We start from the raw sequence: 19,726 nt of genomic DNA on the forward strand, positions 1-19,726 counted from the left end.
GAACCTGGAAACAACCTAGATGCCCCTCAACTGAAGAATAGACAAGAAAATGTGACATGTGTACACAATGGAGTACTACTCAGCAGTAAAAAACAATGATATCATGAAATTTGCAGGCAAATGGATGGATCTAGAAAATATCATCTTGAGTGAGGTAACCCAGACTTAGAAGGACAAACAGTATGTACTCACTCATAAGTGGATACTAAATGGGAGGGAAGGGATGGCCAGACTGCAACCCACAACTCCAGAGAGGCTAGCTAACAGGAAAAGACCCTAGGAGGGACACATGGATGACCCTGTGAAGGAGAAGTGGATGAAATCTACATGAGTGGACTGAGTGTGGGGGGGTGGCAGAGGGCAAGGAGTGGGGGGATGAGAACATAGGGAAATGGGAGGGTCAAGCTGGAACAGGGAGTGGGAGGGCAGGGAGGAAGATATCATGATAGATGAGGACATCATGGGAATAGAAAGAGGCAGGGTGCTGGGGAGGCTCTCAGGAATCCACAAGGTTGACCCCACCTTGGTCTGCTGGCAGTGGTCCAGAGGGTGCCTGGACTGATCTACTCTGGTGACCAGCCTAGCAAATAACCTAGCTGTCATAATAGAGCCTTTATCCAGTGACAGATGGAGGCAGATACAGAGATCCACGGCCAGGCACCAGGCTGAGCTCTGGGAATCCAATTGATGAGAGAGAGGAGAGAAACTGCAGGTGAGGGACATCGAGATCATGATGGGAGGACGTGCAGAGATGACCGACCACACTAGTGGAAGCCCATGAACTGGACTGGTGGCTGTGGAGGCCCCATGGGACTGGACTAGGCCCTCTGCACACAGAAGATGGTTGTTTGGCTCCAACTGTTTGGGGGGCACCCAGGCAGGGGGATCAGGATCAGTCCCTGGTCTATGGGCAGGCTTCTGGAATCCGGTGCCTGTGGTGTGACACCTTGCACAGCCTTGGTGCAGTGGGAAGGGACTTGGACCTGCCTAGGCTCAGTGTGCTGGGCTCTGCTGACTCCCCATGGGAGACCTCAATTTTGGGGATGTGGGGATGCGGTGTGTCTTGGGAAAGAGGGCTGGGGGTGGGAGGAGGGAGGAGGGGTCTGTGGATAGCATGTCGAGCGAGTAGAAATTTTCTTAATAAAAATAAAAAAAAAAAAAGATTGGGCTGTAGCCAAGCCAGTAAGGCATTTTCTTAATTAGTGGTTGATGGGGGAGGACCCAGCTCATTGTGGGTGGGGTTACCGCTGGGCTTGTGGTCCTGGGTTCTATAAGAAAGCAGGCTGAGCAAGCCATGATGAACAAGCCAGTAAGCAGCACCCCTCCATGGCCTCTGCATCAGCTCCTGCTTCCATGTCCCTGCCCTGCTTGAGTTCCTGTCCTGATTTTCTTTGCTGATGACCTATGATGTGGAAGCATAAGCTGAAAAAACCTTTTTCTCCCCAAATTTCTTTGGTCATGATGTTTTATCATAGCCATAGAAACCCTAACTAAGACAGAGCCACATAGTGAAACCCTGCCCTCCCCCCAAAAAGGCAAGAAACATGTCAATATGTTTAACAATTAAATTGATAACATAAGGGAAAGGGCTTAGGGTGGCAAAAGCAAAGGATTTTTAAAAATAATTGACCAAGAGGGGAAAAGGCATAATCTAGAGGCATAATACAGAAAAGTTTCTCTGAAATTAGGATGTGAATCTTCACATTAAAAGAATACACTCTGGCCGGGCGGTGGTGGCGCACGCCTTTAATCCCAGCACTCGGGAGGCAGAGCCAGGCGGATCTCTGTGAGTTCGAGACCAGCCTAGACTACCAAGTGAGTTCCAGGAAAGGCGCAAAGCTACACAGAGAGACCCTGTTTCGAAAAACCAAAAAAAAAAAAAAAAAAAGAATACACTCTGTTCTTCCTTATACACTGCTGGTGGAAGTGGGAATTGGTACAGCCACTATAGAAGTCAGCATGGTGACTCCTTAAGAAACTGAAGCTAGACCCACCATATGATGCAGCGATACCTCTCCAGGGAGTATGTATACCCAAAGAACAGCACACCAGCCCACCACAGAGCTAGCCACACAGCCGCGTGTATCACTGCTCTATCCACAATGGGAAGTTTCAGAACCAGCCTAGCTGCCCATCGACAGACCAATGGATGAAGAAAACGTGCATTCTATAGAATGGAACTTTGCTCGGCTCTAAAGAATGGAATGAATTATGCCATTTACAGGATGGACCTGGAGATCATGATGTTCGCTAAAATAAACCAACTCTGAAAGGGGATCATGAGAAAGAAGGAAGAGGTCTGGAGGGAGAGGGAGAGGGAGAGAGTGGTGGAACATATGTGTCATGGAAGCAGAAGTGGGGAGAGCCAGCAAGATGGGGAGAGGAGCTACTTGGGAGAACAGTTGCGTGGAAGTGTGGGTGAAGAAGAAAACGTATAATGCCAGGGAAATGGGGCACATGCCTTTAATCCCAGCACTCAGGAGGCAGAGGCAAGTGAATCTCTGTAAGTTCGAGGCCAGCCTGGTCTACATATTGAACTCCAGGACAGCCAGGACTGTATAGAGAGACCCTGTCTCTAAAACCCAAAAAGGAAAAAAAGAGAGAGAGAGAAAGAAAAAGTATAATGATATGTATGTGTAACAGTGCCACAATGGAATCCATTCTTTGTATGCTCCAAAAAAAAATTAATATAAATGAATGAATGGTTTTTGTTCCAGGAAATCCACCAGAAACTGCTGGACACTCAAATATCCCGAGGAAGCTGCTTCACCACTGCTCCATAAAAGCAAGATGTCGGGGGCCTGGATTCAGTGAAAAGCAAACAAACAAAAAGCTTTAGTGGCAGAAAGCAATAGAGGGTCATTTCCAAAGTTCTGAGTAGAAAATAAACAAAACTGCCCCACATGGTGGGAGGCAAGAGAAAAGCGGACCGTGTAGTTTGGGTAGAGGAGGCTTGGGGTACCCCACTGACGGCACAATTTGATAGAATGGGTCAGCAGTTCAGCAGCACAAGAACCTGTGTGTAAGAAATAAGAAATGAAACCCTCGGGCCACTTTCTAGATGAAGGTGCCTCGAGCCAGGTTCGGTCCTGACCCAGATGAAGGGAGAACACTGGACAGCTGAAAGCAGCTGCCAGTCCAGCTACTGCCACCCAGGCTGCATGTTTAGAGCAGAAAATTAGCACTTCTATTTTTCTACCCTTGTTCTGTATTTTGAGACAAAGTCTCCCTGTGTAATCCAAGCTGGCTCTGGAGGAAATCCCCCAGTCCAAAAGCAGGCCCAAGGCTTCAAGAAACCTGCTGCCCATTGGACTTCCGGGAAGCAGCCCTCCCTTCCCACCACCACACTGGAGCCAGGAGGTTGCAAAGGCAGACAGGCTGGCTTATGTCTCGGCCTGCAGCCTTTAGGTCTCAAGAACAGGCCATTGGACCCACCCTGAAAGCCGTGTCTGGGCCTCACGAAGCCAGGCACTTCTCATCCCTATTCTGCACTACAATGGCTAAGTCTCATACCCTGGGCCTTGACTCCCCTGTCCCTCAGATACTGAGCTGCAGAGTCTGGGACACCAACCTCTCAGGCTTTGTTTGTTTGTTTGTTTTTTAGTGGTTTTGAGGTAGACCTAAGTCTCTTCCATTCTCCTGGGCTGCTTCATTTCTTACAGGCTCCCATTCTACATCCTCCTAACTCAGTTTCCCAGTTGCTGAGATTTCTGTAAGATTTCTCTGGCCATTTAAATGGATGTTAAGAAACAAAACAAAAACTCACTGATTTACTGTTCGGATGGAGATGAAACAGGTTTTGTGAGTGCAAAGGAGCCTTTCTAAGGTCTTGATGATCTTAATTTGGGGATCCAGGGTGCCAGATGATCTACAGTCGCCAAAGCCACCCTAAGCCAAGGTTTCCGGATTTGTTGTCTCATGCCCAAGAAAGGTAAGTCAAATACAAGGAGTGAGCAGAGAAATGGAGCTTTATAGGGGAGAATGAGAGACACTCCACAGGGATTAAGAGACTGGAGGCAGGAGTTGGATATAGAGTCCGGTCATCTTTGAGACTGGGCACTTCTGAGTGCAGTGCAGGATCTCCACACCCTTTATATGCTCCCTGGGTCCACCCAGAGGTGTAAACATGCATTGCAGTTGGGGAAGAGTCACAAGTAGTCGTGGTCACCTTCATCTACTCATCCTACACATTTCACTTTCTCTCTAGGCTGTTGATGAAGTTAGTTTCCTTTCTTGACCTTGGACCACATGACTAGTTTATAATCTATCAGGGCCCTCATCCCTACAGATAATAGTCTCTAGCTCTCCATGTCTGGGTAGAGACAATTTAAAAGTGACATTCCTATGAAGTGGAGATGGTAGTTTTGATTTGGTTTTATGATTTTTTTTTTATTTTATGTGTAGCTTTTGTTTGAAAACGATGTGTTGTGGAATTTTAGCTAGGCAAAGACGTGTTGTATTTGTTCATGCTGCAGAGTATCACTTTAACTGTGTGTGGGTGTGTTACTTTTGTTTATGCTGTATTTGCTTAATGATATAAGGATAGGTGTTTAATCATGTGAAGATGTGTTGCATCTGTTTCACTGTGCCTAAGACATCTGATTGATCTAATAAAGAACTGAATGACCTAGACAGAGAAAGGATAAGTGGGGCTGGCAGACAGAATAAAGAGGGAGGAGAACTCTAGGCTCAGAAAAAAAAAGGAAGAATGAGAAGAGGAGGAGGGGAGAAAGAGGGACACACCCAGGACCAGACGCCAGGCAGACACAGAGAAGCAGTGAAAGACAGACATACAGAAGAAAGGTAATTAAGTCCTGGAGCAAAAAGTAGATAAAGAGAAACGGCTTAAGTTAAAAAGAGCTAGCCAGAAATATGCCTAAGCTAGGCCAAGCATTCAAAACTAATACGTCTCTGTGCCATGATTTGGGAGCTGGTTGGTGGCCCAAAAGAAAAAGGCTGGTACAATGATGTTTACTTCCACCTGGAGAAGGACTGGGGTACAGCTCACAGCATGCACATGGTTTTTTGGTTCATCCTCAGCATGCAAGGAAGAAAAGAGGATGGACGCTATTGCTCTAAAAAATAAGGCATGTATGGGACCTGTTGTTGTTTGTTTTGTACTCTTTTGTGGGGGGCCGCCACCTAGATCCCAAATAAATCACAGACAGAGGCTTAATCTTACTTATAAATGCCTGGCCTTAGCTTGGGCTTGTTTCTTGCCAGCTTTCCTTACCTTAAATTAGCCCAGTATCTTTTGCCTCTGGGCTTTTCCTGTTCTCTTATTTCTGTAAATCTTACTCTTACTTCCTGGCTTGCCGTGTAGCTGGGTGGCTGGCCCCTGGAGTCCTTCCCTTTCTCTGGCTTCTGCTTCTTTTTCTTCTCCCAGATTTCTTCTTCTATTTATCCTCTCTGCCTGCCAGCCCCTCCTATTTCTCTCTCCTGCCTCACTATTGGCCGTTCAACTCTTTATTAGCTCATCAGGTGTTATAGATAGGCACAGTACCACAGCTTTGCAGAGTTAAACAAATGCAACATAAACAAAAGTAACACACCTTCAAATAATAGTCTACAACAAGGTCAGCTGTTCCTCAGAATGACACTGGCTTTATAGTATCACTCACATCTTAAATGTCCTCCATAGCCTGTGTTGGAGGCTTGGTCATAGGCTTCACATGCTATGGGGGAGATGAGACTTGGGTGGAGGAAGTTAGGTCACTGGGGACCTGTTCCCCCCCAGCCCTCCTCCCAGTCACGAGGAAGTGAGCCGCATTGCTCCCAGCCACTGTGTTCCATGGGCTGAGTGACCACACATTTGAAACTTTTGAAACCATGAACCCAAAACTAAGTGCCTCTCCTTTTATCTCAGTTATTGTATCATGGTGACAGTGTAGAAATTATCAAGATACCGTCAATCACTTCATTTCCTCTCCAGGTTTCTTTCACACCTTGCTATTCCTTTACCCACAGGGCGATATTAGTCATCCAAATAGCCCATTTTTTGTAACTGGGGAGTGTTGTAACGCTCTTTTGGGTCTCAAAGGGAAAACTGAACTCACAGTAATAGAAATTTCCCAGTCCAGCTTAGCAAACAGGAAGTCTGGAGAAGCCATCTGGAGCCCACCCTTGTTGTGCAGGGAGCCATCGGGACTCAGCAGCACAGGGTTTGCCCCTGAGCTCTAAACCTGAGCTCTGCCATCTATCAGCAGAGCAGAAAGCTTGCTTTCTGTGTGCTGCCGTGACTTGGAGAATATAATGTCAACCCTTGCCCTACCTGAGTGAACTCCCCCGACTGTGATGCTCTAGCTGAGCAGTGCCAACTGGCCAGCCAGTGACAGCCAGTGAGAGGATGAGCAGCGAACTTTAACAGGATGCGTTTCATTGAAGGACTTCTCAACATTCTGTTTGTGGAAACCCATATGTGACAGCAACTTAATACCCTCTGGGCTTGTGTCACAGTATCATAGAATCTCAAACCCTGTGGTGGCTGGCGGCACCTGCCTTTAATCTCAGCACTCAGGAAGCAGAGGCAAGTTGAATCTCTGTAAGTTCAAGGCCAGCCTGGCCTACAAAGAGGATTCCAGGACAGCCAGGGCTGTTACACAGAGAAAGTCTGCCTTGAAGAAAGAAAGGAAGAAAAGAAAGAAAGAAAAAGAATCTCAAATCCCCCTGCTGGTCAGATGGAGGGATAGGCATAGGACTGTGGAGCCAGCAACCTCTTTCATCCCCGGTGCCATCATGTGAGTGGCTGTGAGGTGTTGCAATGGTTAAATCAAGGACTGTACATAACCTTTGTGGCACGAGCCCTACACAGGGAAGAACTCAGAAATGAGTGGTAGGTGTGGCAGTATGTACTGTCATCCCAGCTGGTTGGAGGATAAGGCAGGAGGATTGATTGAACCTAGAAGTTTGAGATGCCTGAATAAAATATCAAGGTTCTGCGTAAAAGCAAAAAGTAACAGCAACAAAACATCCCCAACTAACATTTCTCCTGGAGACTCAGAGAGTGTCCCCATCCTCTTGAGTTACCAAGCTGGGACAGTGTGAACAGCCTGTTGTGGTTGCATGGAACGCTACAGCAGACAAGAATGTGGCCAGATGTAGTGGGTGGCTGTTTGAGCCATGCCCTGAAGCACCACCCCTAGTGAGGTAGCAGGTAGCTGTTATACCTTCCTAAGACCTTGAGGTACCTGCCCTGGGGGCATGGCTGCTGGGGGACTGTAGTTGGAAGTTTTTCCTTATCCTGCCTGGTCCTGAAGCCACTCCGACCCAAGTAAACACACAGAGGCTTATATTATTTACAAATAATCTATAGCCTATAGCTATAGTCTATAGCAGGCCTCTTGCTAGCTAGCTCTTATAGCTTAAATTAACCTGTAACTATTAATCTATGTATCACCACATGTTCCGTGGCTTTATCTGCATCCCATTACATGTTGATCCTTGGGTAGCTGGCTTGAGTCTCTTCCCTTATGCCTTTCTTCTTCCTGTCTATCTGCTTGTATTTCCTACCTGTCTCTAAGCTGCCTTGCCATAGACCAATACAGCTTTAGTTATCAACCAATCAGAGCAGTACATATTCACAGCATACAGAAAGACATCCCACAGCAGGGGGACCCTTAAGAGAATAAAGGAATTTGTTGCAGGATCCTGGAAGGATGAGGCACAGTCCAGCACGGTTCTCTGGCGAGCTCTGCTCTGGTCTGTACCAGCATCCAAAACCATGAGGTAGCAAAGAGAGAGCGTATGTGCATCCCTGGTCTTAAGGGTCCCCCAGCAGCCACACCCCAAGGACATGTACCTCAAGGTCATAGGCAGGTATAACAGCTACCTGCTACCTCACTAGGGGCGGTGCTTCAGGGCCTGGTCAAACAGCCTCCCACGACATGCAGCAGACAGCAGCACAGGACAGAGAACAAGAGCAAGAGAACTGGATGCTGGGACAAACTGCCTAGGCCCAGGTCCACCTCCACTTCCTCCTCCTGTGTCAATAAATCTCTCTTTATTTGAAGGCCACTGGGGGCTGTTTTCCCTTTGCTTATTGCCAAAATAAGCCCGAGTTTTACAGTAAGTCCAAAACATTTGCCTTTGGCTAGATTGGCACAGTCTCTTGGCATTTTCTACCTCCACGTGACACATATAGCCATGTTCCTTTATGGTGGAGTTGACAGAAGACAGACAGCACATCCCAACCGGGGTCATCAGGGGGTCCAATTTCATGCCAGCTGTTTGGTTCTGCTCCAGCATGACTCGAAGCTGAGACTTGGGACTTCCGCATCAGCCACCACCTGATGATGATAAGCTTTGTAGAGATGGTGCATTCAACTCAGAGGAACTGTGAAGGGGGCGCCATTAGCCTTTTGAGGTGAGAAGACTTAGAAATTGTTGTTTGCTTTGCTCAAGGGGAGTGGCCGAGCTTGTGAGAGGAGCGTGGTGGGAGAGGCAGAGGGTTCCAGTGGGCACACCTTCCCACCGTGCTTCTCCCTCTGTGTCATCTGATGTCATCAAGAATAGAGACTTTGGAATCAGACAGATCCAGCCCTACCCTTGTGACTTATAGTGTAAGTCATGGGCAGGCAACTTAACCCTGAGCCTTTGTTTCCTCAACTGGCGGTGTGATGGATCATATGAGTGTTCCATGAGAGATGGCCAAGCGTGCACTGGGCCTGGTCCGGGCAAGGACTAGATAGTATACATTTTGACTGTGGAGCAGAGAGCGGACGCACATACGAGCAACAGCTGCAGATCCCTGGGCATGCTACCCTGTGCGCTGGACAGACACCACGTTGGTGTTTTTACTGTGGCCCACTAGCAAGTCTCCTGAAGTCAGATAACAGCTTCAGGAAAGAGGAGACCAAAGAGGAGAAAGAGACTCCCAAGGCAGCTCAGCTTGTGAGTAACATCAGTTACTGGGTGGCTGCCAAGGCTTTTAGAACCAACCTGTGTCCCCCATGGCTTGGGCAAGCTTACTGTGCATAGCGAAGGCCAAGTAGTGGTTTCTAAGAATGGGGCTATAATTCTAACCTCCTGCAGCAAAGACTAATGGGCATAGACGACTCTCCAAGATGCTGAGGTCGGTGAGGGTACCACCTCAGGGACCCCAACTCATCCTTCAAGGAGGACAGGGAGGAAAGAGCGAGTGTATGGCTCAGCATAGACCTACAGGCTTTAGGGCAGGGCTTGTAGAGACTCTAGTATGCTGAGATTCTTAGTCCCACACTCATGACAGCCAGAAGTAGAAGAATATAGGAAGCCCTGAGGGAGTGAAGTCCTGAACAAATGTGTGTTGTTAACATGGGCATGCCATGTCAAGGACCCCATAGCCTCAGACTCATGGGAATACAACAAAGCCTTCCTCCCTGGGCATGAGGCTTAGAGGGATTGTGATGCCTTCCTCAGAGGTCTGAGTCCAAATATTGACCATGTGTGCAGAAAACGTTCACCATAGCTTTCTCCCTACCCCTTATATTTACCACCCAAAGACTGTTCCCCTACAGAGACTGTTCCTGCTGAGGTTAGCTAAACCTGCCTCCTTGATCCAGCTGTATATACTACAGACCCTGCCTCCTTGTTCAGTTGCATGCAATAACCCCACCTCTCTGTTCAACTCTATATAATAAACACACTCCCGGGTACTGCAGCTTCTCCATCAGCGAGTCCAGACCACCTGATCCCAGCTCTTTCATGCATCCGTGTGCTGTCTTTTCTTCTTTCCCTCTCTGCCCCCGTCAGGCCCTCCCCTGGAGCTATGTTGGACACTGCAGTGGGAACGACCCAAGTGTCTATCAACAGATGAAGGCATACACAAAACGTGGTTTAAACAACGGAATATTATTTGGTCATGAACAATAATTTTGTGTCACAGACAATAAGATGAATGAACCTTGAAAATCTCTCAAATGCAGAGGATGTTCCTATGAAACGAATCTACTTACATGAGCTATCTGGAGTAGGCAAGTTCACAAGGGCAGAAAGAAAGCTACTGTTTAGCAGGGCCTGGGGGAGGAGGAACAGGGAGTTATTGTGTAGTGTTCCAGAGCTTCTGTTTGGAATGATGAAAATGTTCTAAAACTAGATATTAGCATTGCTCCTGTGGCATCATCAAATCAATGTGCTTAATTCCCCCAAGCTGTTTGCCTAAAATGGCCAACATGCCAATGTATGCGTGCTTTGCCATAATTTCAAAAATTAATAATGTAATGCAGTAGTTTTAGCTGTGTGTGTATATATATATATGTATGTGTGTATATATATATTCTAAGGCCCCCAGTGGAGGCCCAAGACTGCATATACTGCCAAATCCTCTATATGCAACATTTTTTGCATTTATGCATGCACATCTATTAAAGTTTATTTAAAAATTAGGTGGGCGGGGGGGGGGGGGATTAGCTACAGAAAGTGATTAAAATCACTAAAAATGGCTCCCTGAGTGCAAGCCCACTCAAAGTCTCACTTGTAGCCCTGAACCCCTGAGGTTCTCTCCACAATGGAGGACCTCAGAAGCACACACCTTGTCTCCCTGTCCTGACCTCTGTGTTGTAGATTTTCTCCAACCTGTGAAACACTGTGGGATTCATTGTGATCCGGACACCTGGCGGGTGGTGATAATGAAGGGATGGCCCCTGCACAGCCTGGTCCAGAACGGCCCTTAGCATCAGTTACATGTGGCTTCCCTGCTTTGTAGTTTGCCTCTGTCACATCTAATTGTGTGATCGCTCTCTTAATTAACAGAATGCACCAAAGGCTTGCAGTGGTTATTGTTTACTTTTAGTTTAGAACACTTTCAGATTCATAAATGAGTTGCCAAGGTGGTGCAGAATCCATGTGTAACAAGCATCTTGCTTTCCATAATCCCACATTTAAAACATTATATATGCTGTAAACTTGCCCTTTTAACATGTGTGACTCCGTGGTTTTTATCGCACTCACAAAGTCATGCAGTCCTTACTGTACTATAATTTCAGACTGTCTTCATTAATCTTAGAGGAATCTCCACACCCACTAAGCACCTGTTGTGGCCAGTGTGATTCAGGGAATGTCTCCATAAGCACAGGCATTTGAGCACTTGCCTCTGGCTGTGATCACCTCATGCTCTGGGTTCACAAGCATGTGCCTTCCCCACCATGACAGACCATTTCCTTTAAACTGGGGAGCAAAATAGATCCTCGCTTCTTAAGTTGCTGCTAGTCAGGTGTTTTCTCACAACAACAAGAACAGTAGTTGAGACACAGCCTTACTCTCTAGCCACAGATACTTGCTGATCTGTGTGCTACCTCCATAGTGTGAACTAGCTGAGGCCTTTTATATAAATGCAGGTGTGCAATATGTGATGTATTACGACTAATTTTTTTCACTTAGCAAGTTTTTGACGTTCATTCATATTTTATTCCTTTTTATTGCTGTGTGTTATTCCCTTATATGGATACCACTTTTGTTTACCCATTCCCAAATAATGAGTCTTTGGACTGTTTCCAATCTTTTGTTATTAATAATGCTGCTAGGCCAGTTTTGTGTGGATGTATGTTTTTATTCCTGGTGTGTATAATGAACACAGAATTTCTAGGTCATATATTAAGTTCATATTTAACATTTCAGGAATTTCCCAACTCCTTCTGGTGTGATTGCCCATTTCGCAGTCCATGGACAATACATAAAGGCTCTGGTTTCCCTGTACCTTTATCAGTACCTGTTATTATATGTCTTTTGTTTTGTTTCTAATTATAGGCATTCTAGTGAGCATAAAGTGGCATCCCACTGTGATTTTGACTTGTATTTCTCTAGTGACTAATGGCGTTGAACATCTCTTTTTGCTTGTTAGCTCTTTGTACATTTTCCTTAGAGAAAGTTCTAGCCAAATCTTTTTTCACAACTTCTGAGTTGTCTTTTTTTTTTTTTGAGTTGCAAGAATTCATAAATATATTTTGAATGTAAGTCCCCTTTCAGTCTTATTAAAGATTATGAAGATTTTCCCCCATACTTTCTTCTACAGGTTTTTAAAGTTTATTTATTTATTTGTTTGTTTGTTTGTTTGTTTTACATCCTGGCCACAGTTCCCCCCCTCCCCCCTCTGTTCCCACCCCACCCCAATCCACTCCTCCTCCTTTTCTTTAGGAAAGGGCAGGTCTCCCATGAGTGTCAACAAAACATGGCATATCAAGTTGTCGTAAGGCTAGACACGTCCCCATGTATTAAGGATTGGGCTAAGTGACCAGTATGAGGAGTAGGGTCCCAAAAGTCAGTAAAAGAGTCAGAGACAGCCCCTGCTCCCACTGTTAGGAGTCCCACAAGAGGACCAAGCTACACAACTGTAACATACACGCAGAGTGCCTAGGTCAGTCCCATGCAGGCTCCCTGGTTGTCAGTTCAGGCTCTGTGAACCCTATGAGCTCAGACTAGTTAATTCTGTGAATTTTCTTGTGGTGTCCTTGACCCCTCTGGCTCCTACAATCCTTTCTCCTCCTCTTCTTCGGGATTCCCTGAATTCCACCTAATGATTGGCTGTGGGTGTGCATCTGTTTCCATCAGTTGCTGGAGGACACCTCTCTGATAACAGTTGGGTTAGGCACCAATCTGGTCACAGGAGATGGCCAGATCAAGCTGTGTATCTACTATTGCTAGGACTCTAAGCTGGGGTCTTCCTTGTAGATTCCTGGAGATTCCCTTGGGCCAGGTTTTTACCCAATTCTGAAATGCACCCCCTTTCTAGTAGTCTCTTTCAGCACTCCTCCCCCACACCCCACCCCAACCTGATTGCTCATGTTGCCATCCTGACTTGTCTTCAGTCCATTCACAAAATCTCTACTATTCCTCTTCCCAGGGAGATCTGAGTGTTCCCCCATGAACCCTCCTTGGATTACCTAGTCTCTTTGGGGTTGTGGATTGTAGCCTAGTTATCCTTTATTTTACAGCTAATATCCACTTATGAGTATGTACATACCATGTTTGTCTTTCTCGGTCTGGGTTACTGCACTCAAGATGATTTTTTTTCTAGTTCCATCCATTTGCCTTCAAATTTCCTGGTGTCTTTGTTTTTGACAGCTGAGTAGTACTCCATTGTGCAAATGTACCACATTTTCTTTATCCATTCTTTGGTTGAGGCGCATCTAGGTTGTTTCCAGGTTCTGGCTATTACAAATAAAGCTGCTATGAACATAGCTGAGCAAGTGTCCTTGTGGTATGATTGAGCATCCTTTGGGTATATGTTCAAAAGCAGTATAGCTGGGTCCTGAGGTAGATTGATTTCAGTTTTCTGAGAAACTGCCATACTGACTTCCAAAGTGATGTACAAGTTTGCATTCCCACCAGCAATGTCCCCCGTGCTCCAGATCCTCTCCAGCACGAGCTGTTGCTTGTGTTTTTGATCTTAGCCATTCTGACAAGTGTAAAATGGAATCTCAGGGTCATTTTTATTTGTATTTCCCTAATGGCTAAGGATGTTGAACATCTCCTTAAGTGTTTCTCGGCCATTTGAGATTCTTCTGTTGAGAATTCTGTTTAGACATGTACCCCAGTTTTTAATTGGATTATTTGGGTTGTCCATATCTAGTTTCTTGAGTTCTTTGTATATTTTGGAAATCAGCCCTCTGTCTGATTTGGGGTTGGTGAAGATTTCTACAGGTTTTGTAGTTTTCGATTTATGACCCATTTTTATATGTGATGCAGAGTTCTGGTGCCATTTGCAAAGAAGAGTCCTCTCCTCCCATGGAATTCCTCAGTATGTTTGACTGGTCGGCTTTATATGTCGCACTAGCTTGGTCTGTGCGACTTTGTGGTCAGTTTTGAAAGGAGAAGTTTAGTCCCCCAACACGGTCCTTTTTCTAGTCTGCTCTGGTATTCTGTGTCATCATGCTCGTTTCTTTAGTAACTGCTTTAGGTTTGTGATTTTCATTCGGCATTTCTCAGTTTTCCCTCCCATCGGTTCTCGTTATTTCCTAGGTTCTAGGTTCCTGGATTTGTGTGTTTGTTCTTACACCTATAACATGGGCATTGGTCTCGACATCTTTCTGGGTTTCATTTCCTAACATGCAGCATGAAGGCCACCAATGACTCTGGCATTGCCGTAGCCACATGCCTCAAGCTTTAGTGGGCAGCCTTGCCGCCCGTAGGGCTAAGCATGCTCACTCCTCAAGAGTTAGTTCTCTTTGGCACAAACTGTTTTCATCCCTAAGTTTTAAAAAAGTCTCTTTTATCTAATACCAACGTAATTCCACTAATTTCTGGCTTCCATTGTGGCCACTAAACGATGCCCTGTGGGTTCCTCACTTGGAGTAATTACTGTGTGATTTCATTATTTTTCAGTCTTTATAGAATATTAGGTCTCAAATGTGCCCATGATGGACAAGCTATTGTTGGGTTTTTGTTTTTCATATCTGAAGTCTATTTTTATGTTTGTGGGTGTATGAAACATGTATATATACATGTGTGTGCGTACATGTCTGTATATATGAATTACCCATGTAGTTTAGCTCACTTACCACACCAGAGAAAGCTTTCTTTTTACCATGTTTCACTCCACTTCTTTTTTCCTTCTCTGTTCTGCATTGGATTGAAGTTTATTTTCCCCTTTACTGTTGTTTGGAGATGATGCATTTCTTTTCTTCCAGTAGTTACCTTGAACTTTAGCATGTATTACACACAGTTGGAAGTTTATCGATCTCTCTGTCTTTCTCCCAGAAGGCTATATGACCTTAGGGCACTTCGGCACCACTCAGCTGTCTCTTGCTCTTCCTGTACTTGGGTTCCTCCTTGGTTTTAGGCTTCAATAGTTGTTTCCAGCTGTTGTGGCAGTGTCAGCCAGTGGTGGGTCAGATTCACCTGCTGTTTGTCTTTGGAGATCATTATTTTTCTCTTCCATTTCTCTCCTACTTTGGTTTCCTCCTCCCTGGAGTTTACCCACGGTGATATTTTCTGTGAGAATCTATGAGTGATGGGCTCCTTCAGGCTTTACCTAAAAAAATAAAATACCTTTTTCTGCCTCGCTTTTGATTGGCTCAGCTAGTTACCAAACTCTAAACTGTGGCTTACTTTCCTCTACATTTTGACAACATGTTCCCGTTGTCTTCTTGCCTTGCTGGAGCTGGTGAGTAACCCGCGCCCCGTGCTTTGTTGTCTAGTTGGCAGGCTTTCATCTCTGGTCATGCTTACAGCCTCTTTCTTGTGTGCTCTGTGAGTCTCCCACACAGTGTCTAGCGTAGACTTATTTCAAGTCTTTGCCTAGATTGAGTATGTGCCTTGAGGCTAAGCCTTCTTTTCTTCCTCTGCGCCTGGACTTCTCACTCACAGCTCTTTGTAGTCCGACTCGCCCTCTGTGCACACTGAACCATCTATTCATAGTGTCTTTTAACCTCTTTTTACACTTTCCATCTCTTTACCCTCTTGCTACACTTTGTGTGATTTCTTCAAATGGTCCTTCTAATTTATGAATTCTCTCTTCAATTTCTTTCTCAGCAGCTCACTTTTAATTTCAATATCTTGGGTTGTGGTTCCGTGGTAGAGCACTTACCTAGCATGTGTGAGGCCCTGGGTTTGATGGCCAGAATAAATAGATAAATAAATCAATTCAGTGACTCTAGTGTGGTTTCTAGACATCCTGTTTCTTTTCAAAATCTCCTCCCATCCGTTTTTGATAATAATGATAATAACAACAGTGCTGGTTAACTTTCCGTTACTATAACAAAAAGTTTAAAACAATTGACTTGTAAAGATAAATGGTTTAACTCCCAGGAAGTTCCAGTCCATGATTAATTGGCCTTGTTGGCTTTAGCCTTTGCTGAAGAAGGATAGTGCAGTGGAAACATAGTGAGGTAAAACTGTTCAGATGTCCAGGAAGAAAAGAGGAAGACTGGGGTCCCACAATCTCTTTCAAAGGCATAGTTCCAATGACCTAAAGACCTCCCGCACAGCCCTTCCTCTTTATGGTTCCAGAACCTCTCAACAGCACAGCCCTGAGGACCGAGCTTTTAACACACAGGCCTTTGGAGATATTTAACATTCAAACTATAGCAGCTGCCCATTCCCAGAATATTTGTAATTTTCTAAGCAGTGTAGTAAGGAGACATTTAATCCTCACAGCCCATCACTGTGGGCACTGTTAATATCTGCACTTGACAGATGAGGAACCTAAGCATGGAATTACGAGGTGAGTCTCCCAAAGCTACCTGGGCCGTAGATGATGGGGTTGGCTTTCAAACACAGCAATTGAGCTCTGGTGTCTATGCTCATGGCTACCATGCGAAAGCAACTTTCATCCAATTAGTTCTTTTCTAGTGTTTGTTTGTTTGTTTGTTTGTTTCTTTTTTGTTGTTGTTGTTTGTTTGGTTTTGGTTTTTTGGTTTTTCGAGACAGGGTTCTCTGTGTAGCTTTGCGCCTTTCCTGGAACTCACTTGGTATCCCAGGCTGGCCTCGAACTCACAGAGATCCACCTGGCTCTGCCTCCCGAGTGCTGGGATTAAAGGCGTGCGCCACCACCGCCCGGCTCTTTTCTAGTGTTTTAATTCTAGATTCTAGGGTTTAATTACTTGGAACATGATTGCTTGACAATTTCTCTCATATCATCATTGTATCGCGTGAAATTCTCAGGGTCTTCTAGTGCTGGTCTGTGTGTCTGTTGACTCTTCTGGAGGATTCTTCATGTGGTTTTTGTTTGTGAGCTCATCTTTAGCAAACTTGTCCAATGAGACTGCCCTGTGACCTGCTGTTTTTCATGTGTCACAGAAAAGTCTCCACACCTGGACCACCTCTTTGATCACTAATCATTTAGTGGAGCATTACTTGTCTTGGTTCCTGGACCACTTCTTTGATTGCTGGTCATCTTAGGGAGCACTCTAAGTCTTGGTGCCTATATCATTTAATGGAGCATTAGTTGTCTTGGTTTTTAATAACACTTCTTTGGTCACTTAGCATCTTAGAGAGCACTCATCATCTGGTATTGGACCACTTCTCTGGTCACTTACCATCTAGCACTTATCTTCTTGTCCTGGGCTACCTGCAAACTTGAATCTATATTCAGACCAGGAAGGATTTGTTTTTCACGTGATCATTTTTTTCCACTAAGAGTATACAGATTCTTTTCTACCTGTCTGTGGTAGTGATGGCTTTCTGATATTTTATTGTGAGTGTAGCCCTTTAGAAACCACTGGAGCTCTTCACCAACCCCAGATGTAGAAACATCTCACATCCTCTCTGTTGACTTCCCTTTCTGTCAGGCACACACCTGCGCCTCTTTTTATCTTGTCAGTTCATTCAAGCATTAAAATAATTTTGATAGATTTTGTGCAGCTTTCTTAGGCAATACAGCAAAAGACAATTATCAAATTATTCTTCCTTTTATGAAAATTAGAAGTCCCATTCCACTCTTTAAAAAACTTTCTTTTCATTACAGCAATGAAAAGTCAAGAACAGTCATAAAATTATTGGAAGGAAATCAGAAAAAAACAGTAATGGAAATGACTGTATGTTTCCTTATTTTTTTATATTTTATGTGTCTATATATGCATGCATGCTTATGCATGTGTTAATGTATGTATGACATAGTTGGGTTTATATGTATACAAGTATTTATATGTGTCATTTTACTTAATATTGTATCATGTTTTTCTTATACAATTTGAATTTATTTTAAAATAATGAAAGAAAAACTTCTGTGGATAAATGGAGGCCAGTAAGGTGCCTAAAGAGTAGGTAAAGGCATTTGTGATATAGCTTGACCTCCTAAGCTCCATCCCAGAATCCCTGTAGTGGAGGAGAAAAACAACTCTCCAAGTTGTTCTCTTACCTCCACATGTGTACTTTGGTGCACATCCCTCACAAACACACAAGACAGACAGACAGACAAACAGAAAGTAGAAAAGGTAAATGGGAGGCTTCAGGCATGCATTTGGCTATTCTGCAAATATACTAGTCTGTACCCACCACTTAGATATTTAAAAAAAGAAATACCCAAGCTTATGTCCCTGTGATTTCAGTTAGTTCTATAGCCCTGTTAGACACCATATATTTAAAGGATGTAATTTAAATACTATGGTTTTAATTGATTATTCGGAGTAACTCAACTATTATTTCTGGTTTCCAGTGTGCTAAAAAAAAAATCTTCCATACTCCCTTTCCTCCATTCTACCTTTCTTGGAGGAGACTTCACAGCAAGGCTGGGATGTCTGAAGGAGGCCTACAACTAGCTGCATTGTATGCTGGGAGAGACTAGAATGGGTGGACAAGTTTCCCAATAGGCCAAAAGACAAAGGTGACCTGAAACTCAGTAAGAAGTGACAGGCTCGTTAGATGGAATGGCCTCCGCTTTCCTCCTTCTAGAAGCAGTCAGTATGGCTTCAAGAGAATGGGGACCATGTTTCCATTGCTCTTGCAGATGCCAGCCTAGCACTGGCTCAGCCTTTTGTCTCCTCCAGGTTACAGAATTACTGAGGAATGCAGGCTGAATGTCTGGGAGGAGATGATCCTGGAATCATGGCAGAGTGATAGGTTTGCAACATGGGAAGCATTCTTGGGAGGCAGGTTCTCAAATCCCAGCAAGAAATCAACTCAAACTTATACAGCCTGGTGAATGGTATATATGCCTACCCTAGAAGTCATCTGATGGCTCTCCTCATCTGTCAGCACACTGAAATGGCTCGACAAGATACTTGAACTCTGAGTCAATTCTGGATGATGATGATGACAATGATGATGATGCAAGTTGGGTTCCTGACATTCCAAGTGAGATTCTTTATAACAATTATTGTTATTATTATTATTATTATTATTATTATTATTATTATTAGAGACAGATTCTCATTCTCAAGGTTGGGCTTGAGCTTAGAATGTGGTTGAGGATGCTCTTAAACTCCTGATCATCTTGGGTCCACATCTCAAGTTCTGGGATTACACCAGGATTACACCATACCCAGTTCAAGTGAGATTCTTAAGATTTGTATCATAAACAATAGGATGATCCTAGTCTAAATGTCTCCCATTCCAGTACACTCTAGAAGCCTTGTGGTGCCATTCTGGAGAGAAGGTCACCTGTGAGAATATTTAGAATTTGGGTGAACCCTGAAGTGTCAGAGCAGCTGGAAATGCCTGAGTTTATCTGGAGCTGATATGGTTGCTTTTCTGCCACCCGATGGAAGGAGGTTTCAAATGGGACATAAAATCAAGCTTAACTCCTTGCTCAGGTAAGTCTGTGGCTTATAAAAATCTTACCCACCAAACTGGAGAAGCGACCTAAAGGCTTTGTTATAACTAGGCAGGTGACTGTACCTCAAGATGAAAGAGCGCAGCAGGGCTACCCCAGGAAGGACCAGTACCAGAAACTGGGAGGCTGCGGGGCTTTCCTCAGCTCTTGTCAATACTCCCTGCTGCCTGTCTGCATCCCTCTGCCCTTTCTGAGAACACACCTCCACTTGTCCCACTGGTAAGGTAGAACCCACTGGCACCATTCCTAAGTCATGTGCCGTAGCACCAGCTACATATAGTTTGAACCGTCTGTCTTATGACCTCGTTCCCAAGTCCTCAGACAGGAATGGGACTGGCCTGCTTTGGTCCCATTTCTATCTCTGTGTTCAATCAAAAGTGGCCTGAGGGGCACTGATGGAACTGCTCTGTGCTCACCACTTTGAGTCAGCACGTAGTTATCAGGGAACTGGAAATGGTCGTGAGCTAGGAAGGCATCCTCAGAACTGATGACTTCTGTGGGACCGGTGTGGGCCTGGTGCCTCACTTTCCCCAGCCACAAAGT

This window comes from Peromyscus maniculatus, chromosome 3 (assembly GCF_049852395.1).
Source record: "Peromyscus maniculatus bairdii isolate BWxNUB_F1_BW_parent chromosome 3, HU_Pman_BW_mat_3.1, whole genome shotgun sequence".
NCBI classification, from domain to species: domain Eukaryota; kingdom Metazoa; phylum Chordata; class Mammalia; order Rodentia; family Cricetidae; genus Peromyscus; species Peromyscus maniculatus.